A 19,712-nucleotide genomic window follows, 5' to 3' on the forward strand; every position below is an offset into this window, starting at 1 on the left:
GGCTTGATGGCAAGACTGGGCAAAATGGAACGCTCTACTACGCACTTCACGTCCCGCAGCGGCCTACACATAAACGTGGCACTTTCAGCGCATCGGGAGAGGGAGCGGGGGCTAAAGCGGGGAAAAAACAGAGAACATTAGTCACAACTGATTCTAGGAACTGTCCTGTCACGTGGAGAGAACCAGACTGGAAATCAAAAGACCGAGGTTTGATTGCTCCTCTGTAGCTACTCTGCAAGGAATCACATGATCTTCCAGAGTTCCCGTGTCCCTTTACACAAAGAAAAAATAGCACTAGCCTCAATAGACGAGACTAGACTCAATAGACTGGGAGATTTAATGACAAACACGGGAGCACACGATATAGAACGTATGGCAAATGCGTGGCAGCTTCGGGAGAGAGAACCTCGCCCGCCAAAGGCTAAAGCTGAGCACCGGTGTGCAAAGCGGCCCCTGGGCCAGCAGCTCTGGGGCCTCCTGCCTCTCTGCTGTCATGCCCTCCTGTGCCCACAGCACCGGCCCCGCGGGCTGCCTTCCTGCTTCTCCGCTCGGCTCTCCAGCTGCCACCTAAAGCTCTGCACACTGCGTCTTCGAGCTTGGACGTGTGGGTGCAGAGTAGGGGACCCTGCCTGTGAAGCGGTTCTCAGACCGTTTTGTTCCGCCCGGCAGATGCCCGTCTGCACAGATACGCCCCGTATCTCATCACACATGGTTTCGTGGGAACTGAAAATCCTGTGATCTGAAACTTTAGTGTTTTCCAGCACAAAGTCTGATGCGATGAACGCCTCTCAAGTCGCCTGTCTCAAAACCCTGCCTGTTCATACACATGGCAGCTCAGATTCCTGAATTAACAACTTGACAGTCTTACTACCCTGAGATAAGGAAGGGACGGCCAGTGTAAACAGAGATGGTTCAAGTTACAAACAGAATATACATGTGTGCATATTCAAAACCAAGCTTAGCCACTGCAACAGAAACTACCAAGCAGGAGGTAGGCTATCACGGATACGGCAAATTTGAATTCAGCACTCTAAAGGCTTTATGGAATGTTTCACATGTAACCTGAACGTGGATAAAACGATTAAAAACTCGACACCTGTAAGGTTTGAGTAAAAGTTTTATTGATCAAGAAAAAAAACATCTAGAATTTGTGTTGACATATAAAATTCACTTACTTTAAAATGAGGCAGATGACCAACTTAAAGCATCACAGTTCTTCAGCATAGTGAAGTTTTGTTTAAACATGGTTCTTCTAGGAGAAGAAAAATAAGTCTAGAACAGAACCAAACGAAATATTTTTTTTTCTGTAAAATAATCCAGTTCCTAAATTACCATGAATAATCTGCTGAAACCAAATTTCAACGGGGGCAGGATTTACCTCAAGGCCATGTTCAGCTGCAACCTGCTGATATATCTGTTAAAAAACAAAACAAAAAACAAAACGGATTTTTAAAAAGTCAGAATATCGTAGCCACAATCCCTGACACTGCAGATAAAACAAAAGATACCAATCTGTTCTTTTCCTAGCTTTACCTATATCACTTTCTAACTCTTGAGTAGGTTATTAACATAAGTTTTGGCTTCCCTCAACAAAGGGGAGACTATGTAAAATAACCACAGAATCTTAGTGTAAACTAACATGGGCTTAGTAATTCAGAATAATCAGAATTTAAGGCACCCTTAGATGGGACTGGAAAGTTGGTCAGAGACACTGGTTTCCGATAAAATGAAATTGCCTTTTATTTGGAAAAGTACGTTTAATGGACTTCCTGCTGATTCAGACAATGATAAGCAATCATTGCTTGTACACACCCGATAAAATCTTTCTTGAAGCACAAGCGTGGTGACCAGTATAAAGCAGAGTGATTGCATGGGCAATGAGGCCTTTTCCTTAATGCTTCTCATCCTCTCAATATTTGTCAGAATCATAACCTTACACGGCTCACACTGGCAGCTGCCCGCAGCACAATTCACCATGACATGGCATTCTGTAAATGAGATCCGCTCGTCTCTGTCCAAGGAGGCTTAGCTACCAGAGAACCTGCTGGACCCTCCGAAGGCTGCACTACGGGAAAGGTCCCGTCCTCCGCTTTCCTGAACAACTTCTCCAATTTCCAACCACCTTCCTATCAGTTAGTACAGGAAGAGTCTTGTGGGTTCACTGCCTTTTCCCACCCTTTCTAATCTCTCAATTTACTGTTCCTATTTTCCACAGCAAGACCACACTATATGTATAAATGCTGTTGGTAGATAAGTAGGTCTTGAATTTGTTTTGTAAACAAGACCTGTTCTATCTACCTTTTCATTTAGGAGGCTAACAGCAGAGTCGGCTTGACTTCAAGGACTCTATTTTCTTAGTCTCCAGAAGACCAAGTCCAGCCTTTGAAACACTGTCCTCCAGCACGTCAAGACACGAAAGGAATGCTAGTTGATTACTTTTAGATAACCAACTACTTTTCGAGTGTTCAGAGACTGGAACGATAACGTACACGTGCTTCACTGCAATCCATGGTTAAGGAATCTAAATGCAAGATGAGAGTTCAGGATTTGCGAAGAAGATTCCGGCCAGTCAGCACCTTTTCCGTCAGCAAGTCTCCTAGAAGGAGCGTGATGATGAGCTGGGCACGATGGATGCCCCGACTTAGTAATTACTTTAGAGCTGCTAGTGCACAGGCGCTAGTTCTTGGCACGCCTGTCGCGTCTTCCACTTCACTGCTTGTCTTCTGCTAGTCCCAGTCCCAGAAAAAAATTAAGCCCGATTCACCGATTGATTGCTTTTTCGTCATTCTCCCCAGACTTTGACAGAATCAGGTTTTTCTGCCTAGTTCCACCTTCATCGGATCCTAGTGGAATTAAACTATCATTGATTTGAATTACAATTCAGCTACCCAGCTTGCAGGTCAAACAACATGCAGTCACTCAGTTATAGCCAACAAAAATGCTTTTGTAGTATGAACTTGGGTTCTGATTTTGCTGCCTCCCCCATGCTCATTCCTAGGCCCAGAGGTGGGCTTGAGAGAGGCCCCTAAATTCGAAAAGACTGGATTAGAGACAAGAATATAATCCATTCACTGGGAAAGCAATCAATCAACAAAATTGAGGTTTCCCAGCTGTGCATTTTAACAAAGCAGGAACGCAGTTTTTAGAGATGGATTTCCTGAGTACAATCATTATTTCTTGGTAAACCTGTCCTATTGCTCTGCCACTCAGAAAGATGCCTCCCCTCTGACTTCTTTTCTATCCTCGACATCCATCTAATTAAGGGGAAGAAGGACAGGGAGAGAGAAGGAAAACAAGAGGAGCACTATCCTCAGAAGGACAGACCTCTGAAGAAAGGCAGAAGACACTTGACCCTGTCTTCTGTGTAATTCACAATTTGTAAACAAGCCACAGGTCACAGACCCCTAGGTACCTGGAATGGACCTACCCTTTCTTGTCCTCCTAATGCCTGTATAGCTCAAAAGTCACTTCCCGGAAGCACTTAATTCCCCTTCCTCCCCAGCCGAGTTAAGTTGCACACACTCACCTCTTCTTGAATACTTAAGTGGCACACTGACCATTGACCTGTATCTGCTCCACTTAACTGTATGCAAACCAAAGGGAGGAACTGTATCTTCATAATCTCTGATCAGATCATGGAAGCAAAGGCATTCTTTCAAACGCTCACATCCCTGAAAAGAGATAAGAGGCATCGAATTGTCGTCCAAATTAAAAGAAAATTTCTTCATCAGAAAGCAAAGCACTTTCATGGGGCGCCCGAGTGGCTCGGTCGGTTAAGCGTCTGACTTTGGTTTCAGCTCAGGTCACGATCTCACTCACGGTTGGGCTCCACACTCGCATGGAACCTGCTTAGGATTCTCTCTCTCTCTCTCTCTCTCTCTCTCTCTCTCTCTCCCTCCTTCTGCCCCTCCTGCTGACCCTCTTGCTCTCGTGCTCACTCGCTCTCTCCCTCAAAAGAAAAAAAACGCAAAGCACTTTCAAATTGTGTGTCGAGTGGGGAGAGGGAGATAAAAAATAGTGTGATTCTCAGCCTTTCTTCTGTCCCCAAACACTTGAGAGATCTACCAAAGAACCCTGTTAGTAACAGTGACTTCTAACTTGGGAGGAGTGGGAGGGGTTTATGGGAATCTGAGGAAGATGTATGTGGTTTAGCATGTTTCCTTCCTATCCCTGCAAGAGATCTTTAACACATTTAATATTTATTATAGTTTTGATGATTCTCGAGAGAGCCCAAAGTGTACAACATACATATTTTAAATGTTCTCAAACATCAATCTGGTTTATATGTTTGGAGGCTGATGAGTGGAAGTTACCCCTTGGCCCTGATAGCACGTCACACCATGACTCTCTGATGGTCTTAGAATCTAGGACTTTCATGGAGGAAATCGTATGCTGTAAAGGTAATGACAAACTCAGGTGATACCGGAGAAGAAGACCACAGGTGATACCTTCTCAAATGTCAAGTGTCTTAAAAAAGTCATTTTATGGGAGAGGCTTCCTCATCCCACCCCCCAAAATTTTACCCAAATTTCCATATCAGATGTAGGGGAAAATACTACATATATGGAGGTGCCTGTTGTTCTTGAAATCTCATCCTTTCCTAAAAAGTTTATAGAATTTTCAGAGCCTAGGCTTCATTATTTTAAATCAAAAATATATGTTCCCAGCCCTTCAAAGAACCTCAAGCCAATCTCCCCCAAATAACCATCTATAACTACCTACCAAGGATTTCTGTAAAGTATAAGGCATTTTAAACACCTACTCATGGAGCAATAATAATGAATTCAATAGTGGGTCCGTTTCTGTGCAGTTACTATTCCACTGAAAAGTCTCGAGTTCTAGAAGTGAGATGTGTAGCCTGCTGTGGTCACTGATGGAAGCAGGAGTTAAATGGTCAAGAGGAGTGAGTGAAACAGAAACTGCCTACAGGGGCGCCTGCGTGCCTCAGTAGGTTGAGCCGCCGACTTGGGCTCAGGTTACGATCTCACCGGCTAGTGAGTTCAAACCCGGCTGGTGAGTTCAAACCCGGTGTCAGCCTCTGTGTTGACAGCTGGGAGTTGGGAGCCTGTTTAGGATTCTGTGTCTTTGTGTCTCTGCCCCTCCCCCACTCACACTCACTCTCTCAAGAACATTAAAAAATTTTTAATAAAAAATAATAAAATGTAAATAAATGACACATTTCTAATTCCTGACTTTCAGCCTGTCTCCTCTCACTATGCTTCCATGAAAAACTGAACCGTGGGGGATGACCCAGATGGCTGTCCCTCCTCCGACTCCCAATGACTTGGCTGGCAGATTCAGGAAGCTTGAAAATCACCCGCCTGTGTATATATTTTCAAATTAATGCAACAGGTGCTGCTGCCTCAAGCAGGAGTCACCGATTCAGAGGGCCTGGTTATGCACAGGCCCCGGAGTCACATCCCTTAAGGGACCACTTATGTTAAATTCACCTCCTGAATTATTTTTCCTTAAACATTACTTCTCCCTTCCACATATATTCCCCACCGCACCTCCGCGAACTACCAGGCTTGTTTTTTTAGACGGGGTCGAAAAAGCTGAGCAAGAGTTAGGTATGAGACGTATATGTGGTTGGGTGACGAGGACCCTCGCGACAGATACGCCGACCTCTCACCTCTACTCCGGTTCCCCGCCATACTCCCCGAAACCCGACACGCCAGCCAGCCTGCCCATTAGGACGATATCGTCGCCCGCCCCGCGGGTGGCCCGAGATCAGCCTTGCTCTACGCCACAACCGCACCCGGCCCTCCCGGATGCGACCCCGACAGCAACTGCACTCTCCTTCCGGCGGGAAAGAGCTCCTTCCGGTTTCCGAGTGTGGGGAGGAAGTCCCTCCCCCCACGCAACAGCGTAACATAGCGGGACGCGCCCGCGGAGGTGAGGCGGCGGCGCGGAGCGGGGCAGGAGGGGCTCCTGGACTGGAGGTGGCAGTTGCTGGGTTCCCGGCCGGCCGTGGAGGGTGGGGAGAGGACTGGGCTGTTCGGCGGGGTCTGGAGAGCGGCTCGGAGGCTCCCGTCTCGAGAACTGCCTTCCTCCCTGGTCGCTCTCCGGGGAATCGAGGCTCTTCCCTCTCCGGCTGCCGCGTGTTTCATTTAGTTCCTGGCTTCCGTTCGTCTGCGTAGCCGCTTGTCTTACAGTCACGGTGCTTACTTACCACTTAGAGCATTGGCTGTTGGTCGTCTCCCAGCAGGAGCTCATAAGGTCTGGCAGTTCCTGACTGCTGCTGCCGGAAGCCCACTCGTGGAAGGATTTGAGTACCTACATAGTTCTCAGCTGGACTAGGGACAGAGCACTGTTGGGGTTAGGAAGATAAATTAGAAATTTAAATTGCCCTTGCTTTAGTTTCCTAGGGCTGTGATAACCAAGTATCGCCAATTGGGTGGCTTAAAACAACGCGTTTATTATCTTACAGTTCTGGAACCAGAAAGTCCGAAATGAAGGTGTCAGCAGGATCACGCTTCCCCTGAAACTCTGGGTAAAATACTTCCTTGCCTTTTCCTAGTTTCCGGTGCTGTGGACCCATCCTAGGAGTTCTTTGACTTGTAGCTGCATCTTTTGGATCTCTTGAAGTTTCTCCTATGGTGTTTTTCTCTGTGTATCTGTGTTTCTTCTTAAAAGGACACAGCCTTCTTGGACAAAGGGCCTGCCTTACTCCTGATCTTAACTAATTACATTTACAATAACTATTGCCAGATAAAGTCACATTCTAAGGTTCTGGGAAGGTCGTGAATTGGGGGAGGGGGGCGTGACACTGACCAACATAGTATAGCTGTCAGAGAGCTTAAGGAGTTGGCAAGCCAAGAGCTGACAGTAATTTGCTGCAGCACATGTGAACTCAGACATAGTTCAATTGGATCTGAGAACTTTTCATGGGTATTTGAACTATTCCCTTGATAGGTGGGTAGGATTTGGATGTGCCATTGTAGATCATATATAGCATTCTCAGCAAACAAAAATCACAGGAAAGCACAGGTTGCAATGTAAAATAGGTTAAAGTTGGAAGGATTTTGGGGCGCCCCGGGGGGCTCAGTCGGTTGAGCGTCCGACTTCAGCCAGGTCACGATCTCGCGGTCCGTGAGTTTGAGCCCCGCGTCGGGCTCTGTGCTGACAGCTCAGAGCCTGGAGCCTGTTTCAGATTCTGTGTCTCCCTCTCTCGCTCTGTCTCCCTCTCAAAAATAAGTAAACATTAAAAAAGAGAAAAAGAAGTCTTAAATCCTATTCTCTGAGCATATCCTGTGCTTTTTCATCCTGGTCTTTGCTCATGCTGGCCCTTATTCCTGGAGTGCTTCCGTTAAGGAGAGTTGTTCAGCTCATAATGTTAGCATCCCCTTAATACCAAAACCTGACAAAGATAGCACCAGAAGAAAAAACTGCCCAACTCCCATCAATACAAAGCCCTAAAATAAAATAGTAGCAAATTCAGTCATGCCCTCCATCTGGAATGAAAGATTTTATCCCAGGAATGATTTAACGTTAAAAAGCCTGTTGCTATAAATCACTGTATTAATAGTTTATATGAGGTTAAATCTGTATGATCTATATGATCATCTCGAGCGGTAAAGTGTTTTTTGCAAATACTCAAAACCTACTTTGATTTCAAAGAAAACATTTAGCAAAATAGGAGGGGTGCCTGGGTGGCTCAGTCAGTTAAGCGTCTGACTCGATTTCCACTCAGGTCATGATCTCATGATTGTGAGATTGAGGCCTGTGTCAGCCTCTGTGCTGGAGCCTGCTTAAGATTCTTCCTCTCTTTGGCCCTGCCTGCTCGTTTTCTCTCTCCCCCTCTCCTTCCCTCTCTCCCCCACCTCCCAAAAATAAATAAATAAAACACTTAGCAAAATGGGAATAGACAAACAGCAACTTGATAAAAGGCACTTAAAAGAAATCTATGGTAAATGTCATACTTAAATGATAAAACAATAGAAGCATTCTCTTTAAACTCAGGAGAAAATGGAATATTTACTTTCACTTCTAATATTCAACATGGTGCTAACTTTCTAGCTAAAGTAATAAAACAGGGAACAGACAAAAATGTTAGGAAAGGAAGAAGTGAAAATATTACTTTTGGATAATGTAATTTTGTTTCTGGAAAATGGAAAAGAATGAAATTGCAAAATTATTAGAATTAAAAGCTTCAGCAAAGTGACTAAATGAATACAGAAACTTAAATTTTTTTGTATATCAGTTATAAAATGGGGGGGGGGGGGAAGAACCCAATATGAATACACTGCACAAAAGAGACTTCTTTATGAGAAATATGAAATATTATTAAAAGACATTAAGGGCAAGTAAATGGACATTTCATGTTCCAGTATGGAAAATTCAGTGCTTTAAATATATCAGTTTATCATAAAAGGTTTTGGTACAGTACCTGCTAAAATACTGATAGAATCTCCAAGTAATTCTTTTTGATCAAGTATATTATTCTTTTGATACACTGTTGGGTGCCATTTATTGATGTATAGAATGTATCTTTTATTAGTGAGACTGACACAAAGGGGAGCTTTTTTGGTACTGTATTAATCAGATGTTAATATTTAAAATTATGCTAGATCCCTTAGAATAACTTTAGGGAGCATTTTATATTTTGCTACGTTCTGAAATAATTTAATTGACTTTGGAATTATCTGCTCTTTTAAGACTGAGTAGAGAGAAATCAATTTCAAAATCCTATTATATAGTTTTACATGGTAGCATTTATATATAATGTATCCACTCTCTTCTGTGATCATTTAAAAAGTCAACTTTTTGGGTTGCTTGGGTGGCTCTGTTGGTTGAGCATCTGACTTGATTTGGGCTCAGGTCATGATCCCAAGGTCATGGGAACGAGCCCCATGTCCGGCTCTGTGCTGAGCGTGGAACCTGCTTAAGATTCTCCCTCTCCCTCTGCCCCTCTCCCCCTCTCCCCAACTTGGGCGCGCTCTCTCTCTCTTTCTCTAAAAATTAAAAATTAAAAAAAATTAAAATTCAACTTTTCTATGGGGGAGGGATCAACCTTAATTTGTATTTTGCTTGGAAGGTCCTCCATTTTCAACAGATTTTCCAAATTAGTTGTCATTGTATTGTGTATAGAATTCTCTTGTGATTCTTACAGTCTGCTCTGCACATGAGGTTATTTTCTCATTCCTAACCTTACATATTTTTGTTTTCTTTTTTCTTGAACCAGGCTTGCAAGAGGATTTGTCTCTTTTTGAATGCTTTTCAACTCTTACTTACTGTCTTCTGTTTTCCAGTTTTTTTTTGTCACAGTTCCTCTTCCTACTCTCTTGTTCTTTTCCCATTTCTTAATATTAGTCTAAGAGCCTTTATTTTTTTAAGTTCTTTCATTTTTATTCTTTAATTTTTGGTGAAGACATTTTAAGGCTATAAATTTGCCTCTAAATACAACTTGTTCCATAGTTTTTGGTATAAAGTGTTCTCTTTTTCATTGCTTTTTACATATGTTGTCATTTTTTTTCTTTGACCTAAGAGTTATCCAGGATTGGATGTCATTTTTTCAAATACTTAAGCTTTTCAATCCATTTCTTTCTTCAGTTTTATTGAAAGATAATCGACATACATCACTGGGTAAGTTCAAGTGCACAGCATGATGGTGGTCATGTTTGTATTATTTTCCAGTTTTGTGGTGACCAGAGAATTAGATTTGGTATGTTTTAAGATTTTCTTCTTTGGCAAGTACATAATCAATGATTACACATTTCATGGGTGTTAAAATATGTATATTTTCTACTTAGAATTAAAAGGTTCTATGCTATAAATATGTACATAAATAAATTAAAGTTCTATGCTGGGGTGCCTGGGTGGCTCAGTCAGTTAAGCGTCTGACTTGGGCTCAGGGCATGATCTTGTGGTCTGTGAGTTCGAGCCCCCTCTTGGGCTCTGTGCTGGCAGCTCAGAGCCTGGAACCTGCTTCAGATTCTGTGTCCCCCTCTCTCTCTGCCTCTCCCCTGCTTGTGCTCTTGTTTCTCTCTCTCAAAAAGAAATAAACATAATTTTTTTTTTTTTTTTTTTTTTTAAGTTCTATGACTGTTTCATCAGGTTTACTGGTTTTAGTATTCAGGTTTATTGATTTTAGAATTTAGTTCTCTGATACATTTCCTAGGTCAGTCTAATTCTAGAAGAGGTGTGATTAAGATTTCCACCTTAAATGTATTTTAAACAATCTTTTTTGCATTTCTGGAAGATCTTCTTTATGTATGTAACATTACGTCACTGGTTCATACAAGACTGTGCCCTGTCTTTGTAAATTATGCCTTCTATAAGATCCTTTTTATCCTGTTTAATGCTTTCAACTTATGTCTGACCAATATCCCTTTATCTGATGTTTTTGTTTTTTAATTTGAGAGTGAGCAAGTTGGGGGGGGGGTGGTATGCAGAGACGGGGAGAGAATCTTAAGCAGACTCCATGCTGTGGAGCCCAGCACAGGGCTTGATCCCATGACCCTGGGATCATGACCTGAGCCAAAATCAAGAGTGCTCAACCGATGCTCAACCGACTGAGCCACCCAAGTGCCCCTCCCCGTATCTGATGTTAATGTTACCGTTCCTTCTTTTGTTTACTTCTGTCTGGTAAACTCATAGTTCACCTCTTTATTTTAAACCTGTTCGTTTCTAGTAAAAGCAAAAATTGTACATGTAACAAATGGTCAATCTGGGTTAGTTTTTCACCTGGAAAGCCTAGCAGTAGCCATGCAGAAGCCAGCTGTTGTGCTCAGAGGATCTGCAGGTGCATGGAGGCTTAGAGCTTGTACAGTTTTATGTTTCAAAAGGAAACTGAATGTTACGTTGATGTCAAACAGTGGTTCACCATAACATGATAGCGCTGTTGTCAAATACTAATTTTATTCGAGGAAATCACAAGCGGATTTGCGGGAAGTCGTGGATTATTGGACTTTGCCTTAGTAAAGATTATTTTCCTTCCATAAGTATTTCAGGTGTCCTGGGAAAGGTTCTGAGGTTACTAAAACCCAGGCCCGCTATCTCCTTGCTTTCCCTTTCTCCCCTGCCAGAAATCAGCCTGCCTCTTCACATCCTGCCTCTGGGCTGCCCGCCTATAGTTCTGAGTTACCAGAAGCCAATACGGTCTGAGGCCCAGCTGGGGCTTTTGCGGTGCAGGGGAGGAGGTTGTTACTTGTACTGGAAGCCTGGAGGCGAGAGGGTGAGCACGGGAGGGCTTGAGAACAGGAGGCAGAGCATCTCCATTCATGTTAGTCTCTGGTCCTCCCAGTGATAGCCGGCTGGGACTTCCGGGACCAAAAGCGCATGGGCCCTCTTCACAGCTTCCCTCCGTTTCCCACGGAAGAGGCTGCAGGTTCGGACCAGGGCCGCTTCCCTCCCTCCCGCGGCTCTTCTTTCTACTTCCTGCCTCCGTCGGGAATCACGTGGTCCGGTTTGAGTTCCTGTGATCCACCTCCCTTCCGTCCTCTGTAACTCAGAGACTTGGAGGGGTGAGAGAAACCTTGGCATCAGGCTTGGAAGACTTGCTTTGTAGAGAACAAAGTGGAAACGCACAATTACCTCTACCCCGTGACTGCGTGAGCTTTGTGGAAAGTGTTCCCATAATTCGTTACCTGTAAACTTGAATCAGTGTTTGTTTGATTTCTCTCAGTGCTGAGTAGAATCTGAGAACAGGAGTGACACCCGGATGAGTAAAGGTGGTGCAGAGGGGGCGCCCGGGTGGCTCGGCGGGTTAAGCGTCCGACTCTTGGTTTCGGCTCAGGTCACGATCTCACAGTTGAGGAGTTCAAGCCCTGGGTCGGGCTCTGCGCTGATACCACTGAGCCTGCTTGGGACTCTCCGCCTCCCCTGCCCCTCCCCCACTTGCACGTCTCTGTCTCTCTCTAAGTAACTAAATAAACTTTTAAAACATTAATGAAAAGAAGAGCACCTTTCCCGTGTGAGAAGTACTGGGGATGATGCCCGGATGCTTGGTGTGTGACAGTGTTTTTCAGATGAATTTCAGATACTTGTGTAAACGTGGGGGCGTGAGGGAGACGAGAACAGAGCCCATTTTGACAGCAGGTGCTGCCAGTGCGTGGGAAGAGCACTCAGGCAAGTGACTTAAGTGCCGCGTCCTTGTTGCAGTGATGCTGAAGACGTGCGACTCCCGGCAAGCCGCCCCCACCCTCCCCTCACCACCAGAGGCAGCCTCTGCCTCGCCTGGGATTTCAGTGTCGCACCCGCTGTCTACGCTGCTTCCACACACACCCTTCCCTCCTTCACCCTGTCGGAGGGTAGTGGTCTTCTCTCCATCCGAGGCTAGCTTTTCCTTCCGTGCTCAGATCCGCTCCTCGCCCTCGCTTCCTCATTGGGCTTTGTTTCCTCACCTGATACTTATTTTCTTGTCCTCCGAGCCCCATCCAAAGAATATTTCTCTCTAGATTTCTTTTAGGCATTCAAAGTGACTAATCCCTCCTTTAAAAAAAAATTATTGAGGGGGGCGCCTGGGTGGCTCGGTCGGTTGAGCGTCGGACTTCGGCTCAGGTCATGATCTCACGGTTGGTGGGTTCGAGCCCCACGTCGGGCTCTGTGCTGACAGCTCGGAGCCTGGAGCTACTTTGGATTCTGTGTCTCCCTCTCTCTCTGCTCCTCTTCCACTCATGCTCTGTCTCTCTCAAAGGTAAACATTTTTAAAAAATTAAAAAAAATCTCTCTCTCCCTCTGCCTCTCTCCCCTACTTGCACTCTCCTCTCTCTTTCTAAAATAATAATAATAAAAAACGCTAAAAACAAAAAAAGGCCCATCAAGAGTTGATTCAAATATGCTTTTCATGGAGCAAAATACTAGGCATTCATTTAAAGTGACATGAATCTATTTTTGGCATCAATAACTTGCCAAGATGACTTAAAAAAAAAAAGTTACAGGGGTGCCTGGGTGGCTCAGTCAGTTAAGCATCTGACTCTTTGTTTTCAGCTCAGGTCATGATCTCCTGGTTCGTGAGATCAAGCCCCACATCAGGCTCTGTACTGCTAGTGTGGAGCCTGCTTGGGATTCTCTCTCCCTCTACCCCTTCCCTGCTTGCGTACTCATACACACACATGCTCTCTCTTGAAATAAGCATTAAAAATAAATAAGTTACAAAGCAACGAGTTATGAAAGTATAGGTATATATACGTGACCGAGAGAAGAGCCCAATTATAACACTGGTTAATTCTGACAAGTAATATCCAAAGCTCTTTGTTTCTGTCTCTTTAAAAATCTCTGTGTTTTCTCAACTTTTAAAAAAATAGTATGTTTTACTTACCAGAATATATATAAATTGATCTGTGAAGCAATATCATGACTGCCCTTATACATAAACTTTTGCGTACATCTTGACGTTTTTAAGTACCCACGTTTACTTGGTGAGGAGAACACATACGAGAAGCTTTAAACATGAATTTTCAGATTTCCTCTCTGGAAGGAATGCAGATAAATATTCACCGGCAGTATTTGACCATGCTGGTTCCCTAGGCCCTCACTGGACCCTGGGAGTGATAGATACATCACTCGTCGTTTCCTGCTTGGCCAGTTTGACAGGTCATCACTTCTGGTTGCTTTCTGTGATGTGTGTCTCATCTGATTGGCATTCAGAGAGTCACCCCTTTCACACTGGTGTTTGTAAACTCCTCAGAGTTGTGCTTTCCTCTTAGTCTCTGTTGTCTGCATTTTTTTGGGGGGGGGGGCGGGGGGGTCTGGTTTCTTTTTTTTTTTTTTAATTTATTTTAATCTTTATTTATTTTTGAGAGAGACAGAGACAGGGTGCAAGCGGGAGAAGAACAGAGAGAGAGGAAGACACAGAATCCGATGCAGGCTCCAGGCTCAGAGCTGTCAGCACAGAGTCCGACACGGGGCTCGAACTCAAGAACCTCGGGTTTATGAAGTCGGACGCTTAAGTGACTGAGCCACCCAGGCGCCCCTGTCTGGTTTATTTTCTTATGAGTAGTTATCAAAAGAATCATTTTGATATTTGGAGCCCTTCTGTACCCAGTTCAAAAGTGTGATAACTAAAATAGTAAATTCCTGAATTCACTTGTTCAGATCTCAAAATCATTTTTCCTCTAGTTAAGGCAGAACAGGGAGAGAATTAGGAGTTTGAGCTTTACTGTTAGGCTGCCTGGGCGAAAATCTTAGCGCTACGACAGCGTACCAGCTGTGACCCTAGTGTAGCTAAAGAACTACGCCCGGTTCCCTCACCTGCATGTGACACAGTGCCGGCACAGAACGAGCTCTCGAATTATGTTTGTTACTGCAATCATTACTGTTATAAGAAGGGACACTCTTGAGTAGGTACAATGGACTGAAATGTGCCCTCTCCCCCAAAAATGTATATGTTGTTTGTGTGCTTGCTTGAAGTGTTTTATTTTATTATTTAAAAAAAAATTTTTTTTTAGCGTTTATTTCTGAAACAGAGCATGAACGGGGGAGGGTCAGACAGAGAGGGAGACACAGAATCTGAAACAGGCTCCAGGCTCTGAGCTGTCAGCGCAGAGCCCGACGCGGGGCTCGAACTCACGAACCTTGAGATTGGACCCAAGCTGCGGTCCAATGCTTAACCAACTCAGCCACCCAGGTGCTCTGGGAGATAGCTGGTTTAAATGAGGTCAGGAGAGAGAGGACCTTATGAAGGGATTAGTGCCTTTATGAGAAAAGACACCAGAGGTCTCTTCTCCGCAGCCTTGTGAGGAGACAGGAAGGAAGCTGTCTGCAAACCCGGAGGAGAGTCCAGCAAAACTCAGTGATGCTGGCCCTCTAATCTTACAACTTGCAGCCTCTAGAACCATAAGAATTAAGTGTCTGTCGTTTGAGCCAGCAGTTCATTGGTATTTTGTTAGAGCGGCCTGAGCTGATTAAAACATACAGTTTTGTAGGGTGCCTGGGTGGCTCGGTCGATAAGCGTCCGACTTGAGCTCAGGTCATGATCTCACTGTTTGTGGGTCGGAGCCCTGTGTCGGGCTCTGTGCTGCCAGCTCGGAGCCTGGAGCCTACTTTGGATTCTGTGTCTCCCTCTCTCTCTGTTCCTTTGCTGCTAGTGCTCTTGCTCTGTCTCTTCTCTCAAAAATATAAGTAAACATTAAAAAAAGAGAAGTACAGAATTTCCTAAATCATAAAATCATCTTTCAAAAAAATGGAAAAAAAAAACCAAAAACCCCATACAGTTTTGTTATCACTGAGCGTGCAGCCTGGAGTTGTAGGTGAGAAATAAAAGGAGTAATGATGATAGAGCACGAGGTGTGTTTGGAATGCAGGTGAAGTACAGAACACACGGTGACTGACCTCCACGCTTCTCTTGTGCCTGTGTTTGCCTTCTAGACTGTTCCTCATTGGAAAACAGCAGTGAACTAGTGTTTTCCCAAGGAGCAAGAACTTGATCCACCTGAATTTGACTGCTAATTTTGTGGAATGTTATGGAATGAAGCTCCTGTGAGGCTTTGAGTCATTTTGACTATAAAATGCAGGATACGATGCAGACTGTGTTCTGCAGCGTTCCATCTAGGTGGCATTTAGAATGTAGGGATTCTGTGAATGGATGAGAAAGCTGGAGTCCGTATCTATTTAGAAAAGGTTCAGTTCTGAATGGCGCGTTTTTTCTAGTGGAGTTTTGAATAAGTCTTTTTATTTTTTTTTAACATTTATTCATTTTTGAGAGTAAGAGACAGAGCATGAGCAGGGGAGGGGCAGAGCGAGAGAGGGAGACACAGAATCCAAAGCAGGCTCCAAGCTCCGAGCTGTCAGCATAGAGCCCGACGCGGGGCTCGAACTCACAGACTGAGAGATCATGACCTGAACTGAAGTCAGACGCTCAACTGACTGAGCCATCCAGGCACCCCTGAATAAGTCTTGTCATCATTCTAATACTAGTTTTTCTTCCACCAAATTCCCCCTGATTTTTTTTTTTTTTTTAATGTTTTTATTTATTTTTGAGACAGAGAGAGACAGAGCATGGGCAGGGGAGGGGCAGAGAGAGAGGGAGAGACAGAATGCGAAGCAGGCTCCAGGCTCTGAGCTGTCAGCACAGAGCCCGACGCGGGGCCCAAACTGGACTGTGAGATCATGACCTGAGCTAAAGTCGGACGCTTAACCGACTGAGCCACCCAGGCGCCCCAAAGTCCCCCTGATTCTTGAGAGTTTTCTTATTGTGTAAAAGTGCTTCCTTTTTGGTTAGTAAATCAGTATTAGGGTATTATGAGAAAAATTAAAATGTTTCAACCCACAACTTCCTTAGATTAATACCAACTATTTTAAGGTTTATTTGTTCTGTATGTGAACAATTTCATAGGCTTGTTTGTTAATATTATTTCAGTGACTCATTTTAATATTTCTGTGTAAAATATCCATATAATCTATAAAGCCACATTATCTCCAAAAGAGTGTTGGTAATATGCAATATGTGTGGCCAGTGGGCGCCAGTCTGACCATTCAAACCAGGGCCCAGGAGAGGATCTGGTCTGTCCACCAAAGTTTAAGGTCCAGCCTTCATTTTTAGGCTAATAAGCTCAAGGTTTACAGTTATTAGAGGGGATTTTATTTTGAGAGATTGATTGTAATTAAACAATTTGGCAAGACAGGTGTAAAAATTCTAGACTATAAATGAATGTAAATAGAAGGGAGAGGAGATTTGAAATATTTTAATTTTCTTATTAAAGTCATTTTCCTCTGGAAGGAAAACCTCCTGGGAACTTTGGGGTGACTAGATGATCATTTACTTAGGGGGAGAGTTTGATGATTTTAAACATAGGCCATAAAACTGCAACATACAAACACATGTAATAAAGACTGTTGATCAGAGACTCTTGGGGTCTCTTCCCCCGCCCCAGCTGCCTGAGATGTTCACCAGGATTCTTCACTACTTCCTGGACTGATTGTTTTCCCCACAGTGGTAATGAGCTGGGAACTTACTAGGAGATACACTAGAGTACAGACTATAGCCTGGAAGTTTTACAAGTGTGAACTTAGCAGGTGTGAAGACTTTCTTCCCAAGAATATCTCCAAGAGGGGCAGACTAAGAGCGGCAAACAAAGTGGCAACAGGATTAATAGCAAAGGGTAACTGAAGGACAGGACCTAAAACCAGTGTGCTGGTTGATGCAGAATGACCAGGTTCACTGCAGCCATCGCTCAACTAAACCTACATGCAAACAAAAGCTGGAGGACTGTTCCTGGAAGAAACGTGAATGAGCTGCTTGAGGAGGGCCCCAGTTTGCAGCGAAGGAAAGCCCTTCTCACTCGGGCATTTGGAAGCCTCCTCCTTCCTGCTCTCTGCCCGTGTACCCGTAAGTGAAGTCTCCCATTTGATAGTCCTCTATGAGTGCGTACCTCACGTTGTCCTTCCCATTCCTCGAGGAGGCCCGCTGGAGAATTCTGGAGAATTTGAACTCCCAGTGGCAGAAGAGACTCAGCCAGCCACCCAGAAGCCGGCTCCTTTGTTTTTATGTAATTTCTTTTAAATGTTCGACTGAGATTTACTACACCTGAAGAAAACCAATGGCAGGTAAGAAAAAGACCTTATTGAGCAAAGAGCCGGCCCAAGAGAGTAAGTGAAAAACTTTAGTTAGTATCTACAGAAAGATTTGAAGATACTGCACCATAAATCAAGAATAGGTTAATGGAAAAGGAATAATGAAAAAGAGTGGTTAGAAATTTAAGATAATTGTCAAAATAAACATTTACTAGTACTGGAATAAAAAATACAGTTTTCCCAAAAAGATAATTAGAAAAAAGATAAGACGTTAGTCTATAAATCACCAAATAACTGAAAGAATTTAAGAAGGAAAAAATCGGCAAAAAATGGAGGAAAAGAAATCATAGAAGGATGATAGTTTGGATAATTAGAGATACACATCTTTTTTACTGAAAAGTTGCTAAGCATAGTGAATTTAAGCATTGTCTGTCTCTCTCACACACACACTGCAAATCCTTGCAAGATTTTGGAATACTAAAGATAATAGCCTGAAAGCATCCAGAGAAGGAAAACAGAAGTTACCTAAGAAGGAGTGAGAATCAGACTGGCATCTGTTTTCTGGTCAGCAGAAATGTGTGCTAGAAAATACTGCAGCAGACGTTCAAAGTCCAGACAGAAAGGGTTTTTGATACAGAATTCGACACCCAAACAATTAAGTAGAAAATTGAAAAAGATATCTCAGATATGCAAAAATTCACATTTACTTCACATCTACATCTTTGTGCAATTACTTAGTATACTTTGGAGAGAATAAGACATCTAGTAAAAAGGACTCCACCCTAGGAATGCGGTGGAAAAAAATCCTAGGATATCAGCTATGTAGCAAGCCTGAAAAATAATGGGTTCACATTAGAACAGGATACCAAAGGATCAGAATTCCTTGAAAGAAAAAGCGGATTCCTGTTAAACAGTAAAAGGAAGAGGCTGGATGATCATCACCAAAAGAGGAAATAGCATATGCTTCGTTTTGTCAAATAAAACTCCAGGGAAAGCAAAGTTTTATAAGGACATGTTAGTCTGAGTACAAAAACTAAAGTGTAGCATGATTATCAGCAACTGCTAGAGTGTAAAAAGATTCGATTTGACCTTGATCCTTGAAGTGGTCATTTTTGTGCGTGTGGCACAAGTTTAGTGACAGAGGATTACATTTCTTTCTCTATGGATCTAATCTTATTCCTTGGTTCTGCAGTGAATCATACAGAAGTCCAATCTCAAATGCTATATACTCAATTTGAAATTTCAGAATCTATATATAAAATACAGGAAACAAAATGACTCCACTGTGTAAAGATCAAAGTAATATAACCAATAAGGATAAAAGAGGTGCACAAAAGTTGGAAGATGATTTCCTCATATAGAAGTCAACAGATCCAGGGCACCTGGGTGGCTCATTAGGTTAAGCGTCAGGCTCTTGATTTTGCCACAGGTCATGATCTCATGGTTCATGAGATCAAGCCCCACAACAGGCTCTGCACTGACAGCATGGAGCCTGCTTGGGATTCTCTCTCTCCCTTTCTCTTTTCTCTCCCCCTCTCTCTACCCCTTCCCCCCGCCCCGTCTCTCTAAATAAATAAATATTTTAAAAAGTCAAGAGGTCCATCTACTGTCATATCAAACTAAAGTATTGAAATGAGAAAAGCAGTGTAAAATAGTTTGGGGCGGGGGGGAGCCTCAGTGGACTCACTGAGTTGAAGACACGGTGCTGAGAGTCTCAGGAGACCAAGGCAGCCAGAGTTTACGGGAAACCAAGCCGTGGAGGAGAGGACTGGGTAGGTAAATGTAGAGATCGGCAGACGGTTCATACTGAGTGTTCACAGAGTATTGATCAGTTCGTGTGTGAGGAAACCTGATGCCAGAAAAAGAACAACCGGAGAGGGTTTGACATCAGTGCTACAGGGCCCAAAATAGCACCTGTTCCCACCACCAAGACTGGAAAAACCCATTAGGCATTGGGGAGAGTACTCAAAGAGTACTGAAAGTCTTGCTTTGGGGCACCTGGGTGGCTCGGTCGGTTAAGCATCCAACCCTTGATTTTGGCTCAGGTCATGATCTCACAGTTCATGAGATCAAGCCCTGTGTCAGGCTCTGTGCTGACAGCATGGAGCCTGCTTGGGATTCTTTGTCTCTCTCTCTCTCTAATCTTCTCTGTATCGTTCCAATTTTAGTATATGTGCTGCCGAAGCTAGCACTCTCTCTCTCTCTCTAAATAAGCATTTTTTTTAAAGGTCCTGCTTCATTAGTGGGGAATAATTATC

At 43.7% G+C, this 19,712-nt stretch overlaps 2 long non-coding RNA genes and 1 other non-coding gene across 5 annotated transcripts in view; 1 reads left to right on the top strand and 2 right to left on the bottom strand.

Annotated features, from left to right (window-relative positions):
- Positions 1-5,816, bottom strand: LOC132668627 (uncharacterized). 3 transcript variants are annotated; one of them, XR_014137768.1, is made up of 3 exons: positions 5,633-5,816; positions 1,176-3,671; positions 1-111 (listed from the first exon to the last, which is right to left on the bottom strand). It is a non-coding gene; the product is annotated as an uncharacterized LOC132668627 (long non-coding RNA). The 3 variants fall into 3 exon arrangements; XR_013556464.2 differs by lacking the exon at positions 1-111 and having other exon boundaries at positions 1,100-1,414; positions 3,527-3,671; positions 5,633-5,797; XR_014137767.1 differs by lacking the exon at positions 1-111 and having other exon boundaries at positions 1,100-3,671; positions 5,633-5,805.
- On the bottom strand, positions 2,239-2,365 carry LOC132670646 (small Cajal body-specific RNA 15). The gene has a single exon (XR_009606867.1).
- LOC132668628 (uncharacterized) overlaps positions 5,812-19,712 on the top strand; it is a 25,757-nt gene continuing 11,856 nt past the window's right edge. The window contains exons 1-2 of the long non-coding RNA XR_013556459.1: positions 5,812-5,895; positions 6,431-6,493. This is a non-coding gene — a long non-coding RNA (uncharacterized LOC132668628). The remainder of the gene's footprint in view (positions 5,896-6,430; positions 6,494-19,712) is intronic.

The sequence above is a fragment of the Panthera onca genome, chromosome B3 (genome assembly GCF_046562875.1).
Source record: "Panthera onca isolate mPanOnc1 chromosome B3, mPanOnc1 haplotype 2, whole genome shotgun sequence".
NCBI lineage: Eukaryota > Metazoa > Chordata > Mammalia > Carnivora > Felidae > Panthera > Panthera onca.